Here is a 9421-nt window from a genome sequence, read left to right on the forward strand (position 1 = left end):
GTTGACAATTTAGATTTGAGTTGACAATTTAGAAAATCTTAGAAAAATTTCATTTGCATAATAATTTGGAACGCAGTGTAGACACATTTTTGGCATCTGCACTGAAGTTCAAAACATACAAACCGTCACATATGCAGTAGTTCATTGCAATATTTTTATTTTTTATTTCAGTCTAAGAGCGTCGGTCATCCTCCATGTCACAATACACTCCTGTCTCCCCCACTCTTCTCCTTAGACTCACCCCTACTACTACTACTACTACTACTACTACTACTACTACTACTAACAAATCTATAATGAATGTGTTTAAGTTACAATTAACATGGGCTATATGCACAGTGTCTCTGCGCGATTTCTTCCTGGACAATTAAATTGCCGCCGTCCTTCCTCCGCCCCATCTCTTACATTCACGGTGAGCAGGTCCCTCACAAATGAAGAGACAGCTCAGGATTTGGTAAAGAACTGCGAGTTTCAGATGGACAGACACTGCAGCGTGTTAAAAACATCATGTTCGCTGTGAATCCTGCCCCAAAGGAAACGCCAGTGCTCATAAGGCAGGAGCTTTTGTCTTGGATAAACGTGTTAACAACTAAATGAAATTTAAACTACTTGCAGTTTGCACTAGTTTTAATTTCTATTTTGCGTTTGACGTTAGCCCCAAGACAAAAACACCCACCGTTCTGAACACAGAGGTTTCCCCCAGTGAAGCCATAACATCTCACGTAATGTTTGAACCTGCTCCAGTCACGGCCTAATCTTTACTCGCTGTCCTTTACCAAATCTTGGGCTGACTCTTCATTTGCGTGGGACCCTGCTCATTGTGAATGTAGAAGACAGAGGAGAGGATGAACAGCACCGATGTCACTTTCCAGGCTGAAATCACGTGGGGTCATTGGGCTTATTGACAATTTCACCTATTGCTGTCCTATATAAAAACAATCCACAAAATAAAAGAACATGAGTTAGGTTTGACGTTAGGATGAGACTTGGGGATTCGAAGGGGGACGATGGGAGTTTTGTTTTCCTAGTTGATGATGACCCAGGTGCAACTAGTGTGATTTGGAAGACTTTCCTCCTCCTGCGGTGCTTTCTGTTTTATCTCAGCTTCAGATTTCTCCAAAGCCATCTTCAAAACCTCCATCTCCTGCTGGTGTTTCAGTGTCTGCTCCACCAGCTCCTTGGCCTGAGACACCTGACTCTGAAGTTGTGCGTTGACCATATTTTTCTGGTCCAACTGGTTCGTCAGCTCCTCAGCGTTTGCCCTGGCCTCTCCTGACCTGTCGAGTGCTTCTTTGAGGCCTTCTTGGAGTTCCGTAATTTTCCTCTCCATCTGCGAGATAACCATGTTTTTCTGGTCCAACTGGTTCGTCAGCTCCTCAGCATTTGCCCTGGCTTCTTCAGACCTTTCGAGCGCTGCTTTGAGGCTCTCTCTGAGCTCTGTGATTGTCTTCTCCAGCTGCACATTGGCCACGTTTTGCTGGTGCAACTCTTCGTCCATCTTTGCAAGCCTCTTCTCAGCGTTTTCCCTGGCCTCTTCGGACCTTTCGAGCGCTTCTTTGAGGCCTTCTTGGAGCTCCGTAATTTTCCTCTCCATCTGCGAGATAACCATGTTTTTCTGGTCCAACTGGTTCGTCAGCTCCTCAGCGTTTTTCCTGGCTTCTTCAGACCTTTCGAGCGCTGTTTTGAGGCTCTCTCTGAGTTCTGTTATTGTCTTCTCCAGCTGCATGTTGGCCACGTTTTGCTGGTGCAACTCTTCGTCCATCTTTGCAAGCCTCTTCTCAGACTTTTCCCTGGCCTCTTCGGACCTTTCGAGCGCTTCTTTGAGGCCTTCTTGGAGCTCCGTAATTTTCCTCTCCATCTGCGAGATAACCATGTTTTTCTGGTCCAACTGGTTCGTCAGCTCCTCAGCGTTTTTCCTGGCTTCTTCAGACCTTTCGAGCGCTGTTTTGAGGCTCTCTCTGAGTTCTGTTATTGTCTTCTCCAGCTGCATGTTGGCCACGTTTTGCTGGTGCAACTCTTCGTCCATCTTTGCAAGCCTCTTCTCAGACTTTTCCCTGGCCTCTTCAGACCTTTCGAACGCTGCTTTGAGGCCTTCTTGGAGTTCCGTAATTTTCCTCTCTAGCTGTGAGTTGACCTCGTTTTTCTGATGCAACTCATCGTCCAGCTCTGCAACCCTCTTCTCAGAATTTTCCCTGGCCTCTTCAGACCTTTCGAACGCTTCTTTGAGGCCTTCTTGGAGCTCCATAATTTTCCTTTCTAACTGCGAGTTGACTTCGTTTTTCAGCATCAGTGCCTCGCTCTCATTTTTCAATTCTATTAAGGCCGTCTTCACCTTCATCTCTGCCTCTGTGACGGACCTTTCGCAGGCGTCTTTCAAGGTGACAATCTCCTGCTCGTGTATTTGTTTTTGCTCCTCTGACTCTTTCTGAGACCTGACAAGATCTCTCTGCAGTTCATCGTTCTTTTGAGACTTCTCCTCAATCTCCCGAAGCATCTGTTTCCTGAGATCCTCCGCATTCTCCTCTGTGACTTTTATTGCCTCTTCAACGGACTTTTTCACAGCTTGTTCATGTTTTTGGATCGTTTGCTCCAGGCTGTTTATAGTGAGATCTTTCCTCTCAATACTCAGCTGCAGCTCTTTGCTTTTTTCTGCACTGAACCGAGCCTCTTCCTGGGACATCTGGACGGCTTTGTTCAGGGATAGCCTCTCTGTCTGAAGTCTCCTGACGGCCTCAGTCATGTCGTTGAGACTGTCCTTGAGCTCTCTGCTCCCCTCTCCCTTCTCAAACACCTCAGTTTGGAGCGACTCCATCTTGCTATGTTGCTCTTCCATGAACGTTGTCACCTCCATCATCACCGACGTCTTGAAAGCTTCGATCAGCGCTTTCATTTCATGTTGCTGACTCTCAAAGTGTTGCTTAAAATCGGAGAGCTCCTTTCTCATCGCCTCCACTTGCGTTTTCGCTTGAGGAAGGACTTTTTGGGCGTGTTCCTTCTGTCGTGCCAATCCGCTGAACCGCCTGACCTCGGCACCAAGCGATCGCCTCCATAGCCTCTCCTCATTGAGAGCGTGTTCTTGCAGAAGGATAAACGCCTCACTGCTTTCGTTGGTCCGTCTGAGCTCCTTCCTGAGCGCAGCCTTTTGTTCCTGCAGCGTCCGTACTCTCCCCCCCCGTTTTTGGAGTTGTTTCTTCTGCTTGTTGACTTGTCTTTGCTGTTGGCGATTGACCGTCTCCATCGCTTCGAACTCGGTGCGGGTCTGTCGGAGCTCTTGGGCTGTTTGCTCGTGGAGAAACGTCTGTTCCTGAAGCGTCTTTCGAAGGTCCATGTTCTCACTTTCTGCGTTCTGGAGAAACAGGGCCCTGTTCTCTAGCTCTTTTACACAGGTCTCTAGCTTCATCTTCTCCTCCTGTAGAGCTGAATTTTCTGCAGAAAGGTTTTTGACCTTTGCGGCGTTTATAACCGCGGCATTCGTCAGACACATGTTCCGCCGGGTTCTCTGCACCTGAATTTCCAGGGCGGCCCTCTCCTCTCTCTCACTTTGAAGCTGCCTCTGCAAATTCTGAGCTGTCTCCATTGCAGAGGTCAGTTGGAGCTGGAGCTCTTGCACAAGTAAGGCATTAAGTGAAGGTTTCTTGCTGAAAAACTTCATCTTTACAGTGTTTGTAGGGAAGTAAGTTAACTATAACTATTAAGTTTGCTTCTGTAGTTTATTTCTACGTAGCGTCGTCTCGAGTGTTAGTAGATTATGGTCTGATACAATGTAAGCTGCTCTGAGCATGTAGGCTATGGATAGAATGTGTTACTGTGTCACCGCGGAAACGCAGAACACTTTGGTCACATGACTTTAGAACATGTGACGAAAGAATCATAGAACCACCTTTGGAATCGCCCATATATGGTCATGTTCAAAGTAGCCAGAGGGAAAACGAGTTAGTGACCCCTTCTCCCATTCTTCTTCTTCTCCCATTGCTTAAACAAATACTGAATTAAGTTTATTTTTCCATTAAATACAGATACAGTGACATGGAGTGTATAAGTGGTTCAACAGCTGATAAATATTTAAAAGACTAACAATGAACCAGGAAGTACATGTTAGCGTCATGCTACATATGCTAACGTTAGCGTCACGCTACGTAAGGACTGCATGAATAAAAAAATGAATAATTTTTTTTTCCTAAAATCAACAACGCTCTCGATAACTTGGAACTGAGGCCCTCGGTTCCAACACCGATTTGAAACTTTTCCCTGCGATTTCAAGACAAATTTTAATGACTACTAGCTGAGACCCGGCCTTCGGGGGGGGGGGGTATTATGCAAAATCTACTTTTTCAAGCTCTACATCATGTTATTATGTCATTCCCTCATTAAAAACATGCCTGAAGTGTTGCCTTGGCACATTCACGTGTTTTTGAGTAATCTGTAAAAACTCTGATGGCGGCCATTTTAGGGACAGCTTTGCCTGAGTCCTCCTAGGAACGCCCCCACCTCCTGGAGACGCCTCCGAGCTTTCGTCACCAGCCGAGTAACCAACCACTGCTCCTCAGCAGAGCCCCCTCCCCACTGATGCCACAGACAGCGTGTGGAGGGAGCGTGTCGGAAAGAGTCAGAGGTTCTTAAAGAGACAGAGGCCTATTTCAAGACATTCACTACAGCCATTTTGAGAGAGCAATTTTATACAAGGCAGTTATTCTAATTTACTGCATTTACAGACCAACAGAAGGTTTGGTCATCATTGTCGTGTGATATAGACTGGTGCAATGTGATGGAAAAAAGCATAATGCCCCCTCTTTAAGACTAATGGTGCATCCCAGGTGATTAAACTCATATGTGAACAAAACGGCTAATGCTACCACAGTAAGCTCATACGATGCTAACGGTATATGAAAGTTTCTCCAAACCAGATATTGTTGCGGCGATCTGCCCTCTCCTCTGCCCTCCCCGTTTGGTTGCCGCCCTCCTCGTCTGAGGCCAGGTGGAACCAATTTGCAATCAGCTGCACACACCTGGACTGTTCATAATGACCCTCATTCACTCCACTGTCATGCAACGGGAGCAGCCCAACACCACGGCAGGAGCAGGAAAGCTCCTAGAACTCAACAAAAGACTCTAAATAAACACAAACGCTGAGCGGGACCAGACTCACTTAAAGACCTGAAGAGACTGCCGGTAAGCGCCAACGTGTGCTTCTGTTGTGTTAATGCTGTGTTCAGTGGTATATGTAAATATTGATTTATGTATGTGGAAAGGGGTTTACATGGGTTTAATGTATAGTTCTTAGTAATTCATCACTGCATTTAACTAAACCTGGGGTGGCGAACACATTGGCTCTCGAGCCGCATGCGGCTCTTGGCCAATCAGAGTGCGGCTCTTTGCATGATTGGAGATGTTTAATACAATGCAGCTCTTTGCAAAATAATTGGTAAATGTTTCCCATAAATTGTAACAGTTTAAGAATCTTGACCAAAAATCCAACCATAGTCCTACAGACCCTGTTTCCATCTCTACACACATGTGAGTCCGTATCTCCCTCCTTTTCGAGGCGGCGTGTAAAAGGAGCCCGTGCAGCAGGATGTAGGTTGAACAACAGGCAGGCAGATCGTGGCTCTGGGATCAGCTTCTGCTTTTCAGGTTCCTGATTTGCCTAGTTTTTATTTGATGAAATTTGGAATCATATTCACAGAAAAAGATCTACATTAGGAAATGGAAAAAAGCGGAGTTCTTATGTAGCGTATGATGCGAAGCGCGACATCGTAACGCGGAAATACGCAAAGTCATGACTTTTCTTCCACATGTGACTGTAACTGTAGCACATGCAACTTAAAACAGACTCTCAGATCCTCCAGAGGCTCCTGGTTAAAGTTTATGAACTTTATGCAGCCTAGAGTGCGTTCTCTGCACAGTACAGTCAGGACCAAGCTGCAGGCACTGAGCGCACAGGCCAGGGGCGAATCCGAAAAGGGGGCTCAGTGGGCAGGGCCCCACATACAAACGCACCCCAGCATAATTTTTTTTTTTTTTAATTCTATCTCAGTCAGAGCAGAACAGCACAAAATGTCTGTTAATATACATGTATTTCAATCTTGGTGAGGAGTAAAACCATTAAATCTAACACAATTATTATTTTTTTTAAAGAAAAAGGCCAGGCATAAAGTTATAGTTTATTGTGATTAAATATAACGGTCAAATTCTATTTAATCACAATAAACTACCGCCCCGGGATCTCGCTAATGGTCGGTGCCTTTGTGGCTCTTCACAGGATCAAGGTTGAAAATTTCGGCTCTTGGTCTCTGACTAGTTAGCCACCCCTGAACTAAACTGTGGTAAAGCAAGTGTAAAAGTTAAAATCCTTAAAGGCTTAAAAACATTTATAAAAGTGAAGGGTAAAATGTGCTAAAATCATAAATATTTATCCGTAATCTACACATAAAACGCTGTGAGCTCCATGATTTAAAATGCATGGTTAAATGTTACATTTTGTACTGAATACTTACCTGTGTTTGTATTTTTTTACTTATTGGGAATTTCTTTTCTGTTTCCACTAAGGTTTTTTACTAATGAAACCAACAAATGAAGTCAATAAAAGGAGAAAGACAACTTCCTGTACCTAACTTCAGTAGTGAGCCCATCTCACGTCAGGTGTGGGAACCCGCCCGTTAAAAGGCTAGAAAAACCTGACAGATATAATTCAAAACATGCGACATAACGTTATGTTGAAAGCGGTGACCAAAAGTAACGTTCACTTCACTGACGCAGTGGTTTTCGTACAGTTTTATCGTGAGCTGCTCCTCCACTGGGGGGCGCCACTACTGTCTTCATCTCGTGTCTGAACTAAAGTCCCAATTACCAGTTACGCAGCTATGCAGCAAGTATTACAACTATATCAAACGAGATCTTAAGAAGATGCATTAATATGTAAAGAGATCACATATAGGATGTTTTAAGGATTTGGGCTCAGGATATTTTAGTATGGGATAAAAATATGGTGATCTCCAAAAGATACAGATAATATGCAAGGGGGTCCGAAATGGATCTGTCAGAAATTCTGCTTCCGTATATTTTCCGGTACAAGAGGGAAAATATCCGTCGATCTTTAGAAGATACAGTAAATATGCAGTGTGATCTGAGATGAATTTTTTTGAGTATACAGGTTCCTGATATCTCCATATATTTCAGGGATAAATATCTGGAGTTCGGATATTCCGGGATACAGAATGATCCCGATCCGGTAAGATCAAAAATTTGCATACCACGAAGATACGTCTCGCATATCTCTGGATATTCTCCGCATCTTTGACAAATGCGCAAAAATATCTGTTAAATCTTCCCGGATTTTAGGGCTTTTTGTCCAGTGCAGAAAAACCCCCCGACACACAGAGGAGTCTCCTCTGGTGAAATGTTTACTTCCAGTGAAAGGTTTTCAACACGTTTCAGGTGATTATGGGTTTACGTATTTGTTTATTTCAATCTGACCTGGTTAACTCCACCCATGAAAACAGGAAGCTGTTATTAGGTTAGCATCATGTAACGCTCCATATCTTTGTGATCTTTGGGCACATTTGAAAGAAATTCTTGTTGTTTGAAAGCTTAAAGGGGCTAGATGCAAGTTAGTCATTTTATGCTCTCTACTGCCACCTCAGGTCTTGCGCGTAACTGCAGCTTCTATATTAAGCTCGTGCATGACGGCACTTCGGACCCGAATTAACACCTTTTTGAGTGACAGTGCAGGATTTAGAGGCAGTTGTGGTGAACAGGTCTGAGCTCATTCTACACATTAGGACATGGCTGGAACATGTAGGGGGAGGAAACATTTTTAAACTCTGTATAGTCCCTTTAATTAGTTATAAGCATCTTTTTCCCCAAGTGAAACCGCCCCAGTAAACTACGGAGTGAAAATGCTGTCATGCAATTGTTTTTTTCCTCTTCTGCCGTCGCTCAAACCATGCCACCCTGGGCGCTCATATCAAAAACTGCCACTGTCGGCCTTGTTTAAAATAGTTTATCACCACAGTGCGTGAAGTCGATGACAACAGTGCTTTGGAAATGTTGAAAGACGCTGAAAGGTATTAATATTACATAAAAAGAATGTGATCTAATGCATTATTCCTACTATAGCGCCTGTACACAGTAGTGGGAATGTTCCGGCATATTCCTTTGTACACCGCTGTGAATGTAGTAGGCCATATGTTGATTTCTGAATAAAAAGCCCATAAAGCGCGCTGGAAATCCTGACACATCGTCTCCCATTAGTCCGCTCCACTCGGAGGGGGGTTCACCACCGCGGAGGCGCACACACACGACGCCCCGCTGTGTCCCCCGAATCCAGCTGAGAACATCTGGACTCAAACCTGACCAAATCCCAGACCGAACCAAAGGCTTGGACTATCCACCAAAACAACAGCGCTAATCCTATTATGTTCCGCAGGCTACGCTACATGCTAACGGCATCAGACGGACGTCATGTTGGGGCTAATTAAAGGTACAATGGCTGTTTCGGCGCGTCCGTGTGCCGTTTTGGAAGACATTGTTTGGCAGCGGTGGAGAAAATACCGTTTTTCTTCTTTTTTTTTCATGTAACCCCTAAAGAGACAAAAGTCAAGCAAAACGACAGAACCCCTTTGAGGCCAACTTTTGTCCAACTCTACAAGAAATATTTAGAATAAAAACAGTGAACAAAAATATAAAGGCACCTCTTTTGAGCTTTCATATGCTGAACTCAAAGACATCAAACTTTTTCTGTAAGCCCAAGCGGAAAAGTGGAAGAGGAAATGGTTTTAGCGGCGACGTGCTAACTCGTGTGAACTGTGCAGATAATTGGGAACAATGTGTTAGCATAATGGAATTCAGGCTAAGATGAGCGCGTGACTATTTATTCGAAAATGGTGGCAAATGGTGAAGCAATTTCTCAAGGGCCAAGTACTTTGTCTCGTCAGTCGGCAAGAAATAGGCGTCGTCGAAATGCAGCAAATTGAAAGCACTGACTGTGTTGAATTCGGACAGTCTGAGCAGTAAGTGATTTTTTTTTTTTTTCCAATGTTGTGTTAAGCCCAGTGCAAGACGTCAAGAGCCAGCACTCTGCCAGCACTCACACTGTTATAGGACCAGAGAATGCACAGCCCAAACACCCAAACCTGTGAGACCAGCTCTGAGAACATAAACTTAGACCCGCCTTGCCTGGGCCCTTTTTCGTTTGACTCTAGCAGTGCTGGTGCTGTATTTTGTTGATGACACGGCTGACAGATCATGGCTGCAGTGAGAGGATGGCTCTTGCCTCGCTCCATGAGGCACTGGGGGATTTGATCTTTGGAAGGTGCTATTATAAATCACGTTTCTTGTTCTTCTCCTTGTGTGGCGACAGGACTGAATGATATTCTCCTTTTGAGAAGCGCTTTGGGTGTCATGCCACATGTGCTGTACAAAT

This window comes from Gobius niger (assembly GCF_951799975.1).
Source record: "Gobius niger genome assembly, chromosome: 24".
In the NCBI taxonomy this organism is placed as follows: domain Eukaryota; kingdom Metazoa; phylum Chordata; class Actinopteri; order Gobiiformes; family Gobiidae; genus Gobius; species Gobius niger.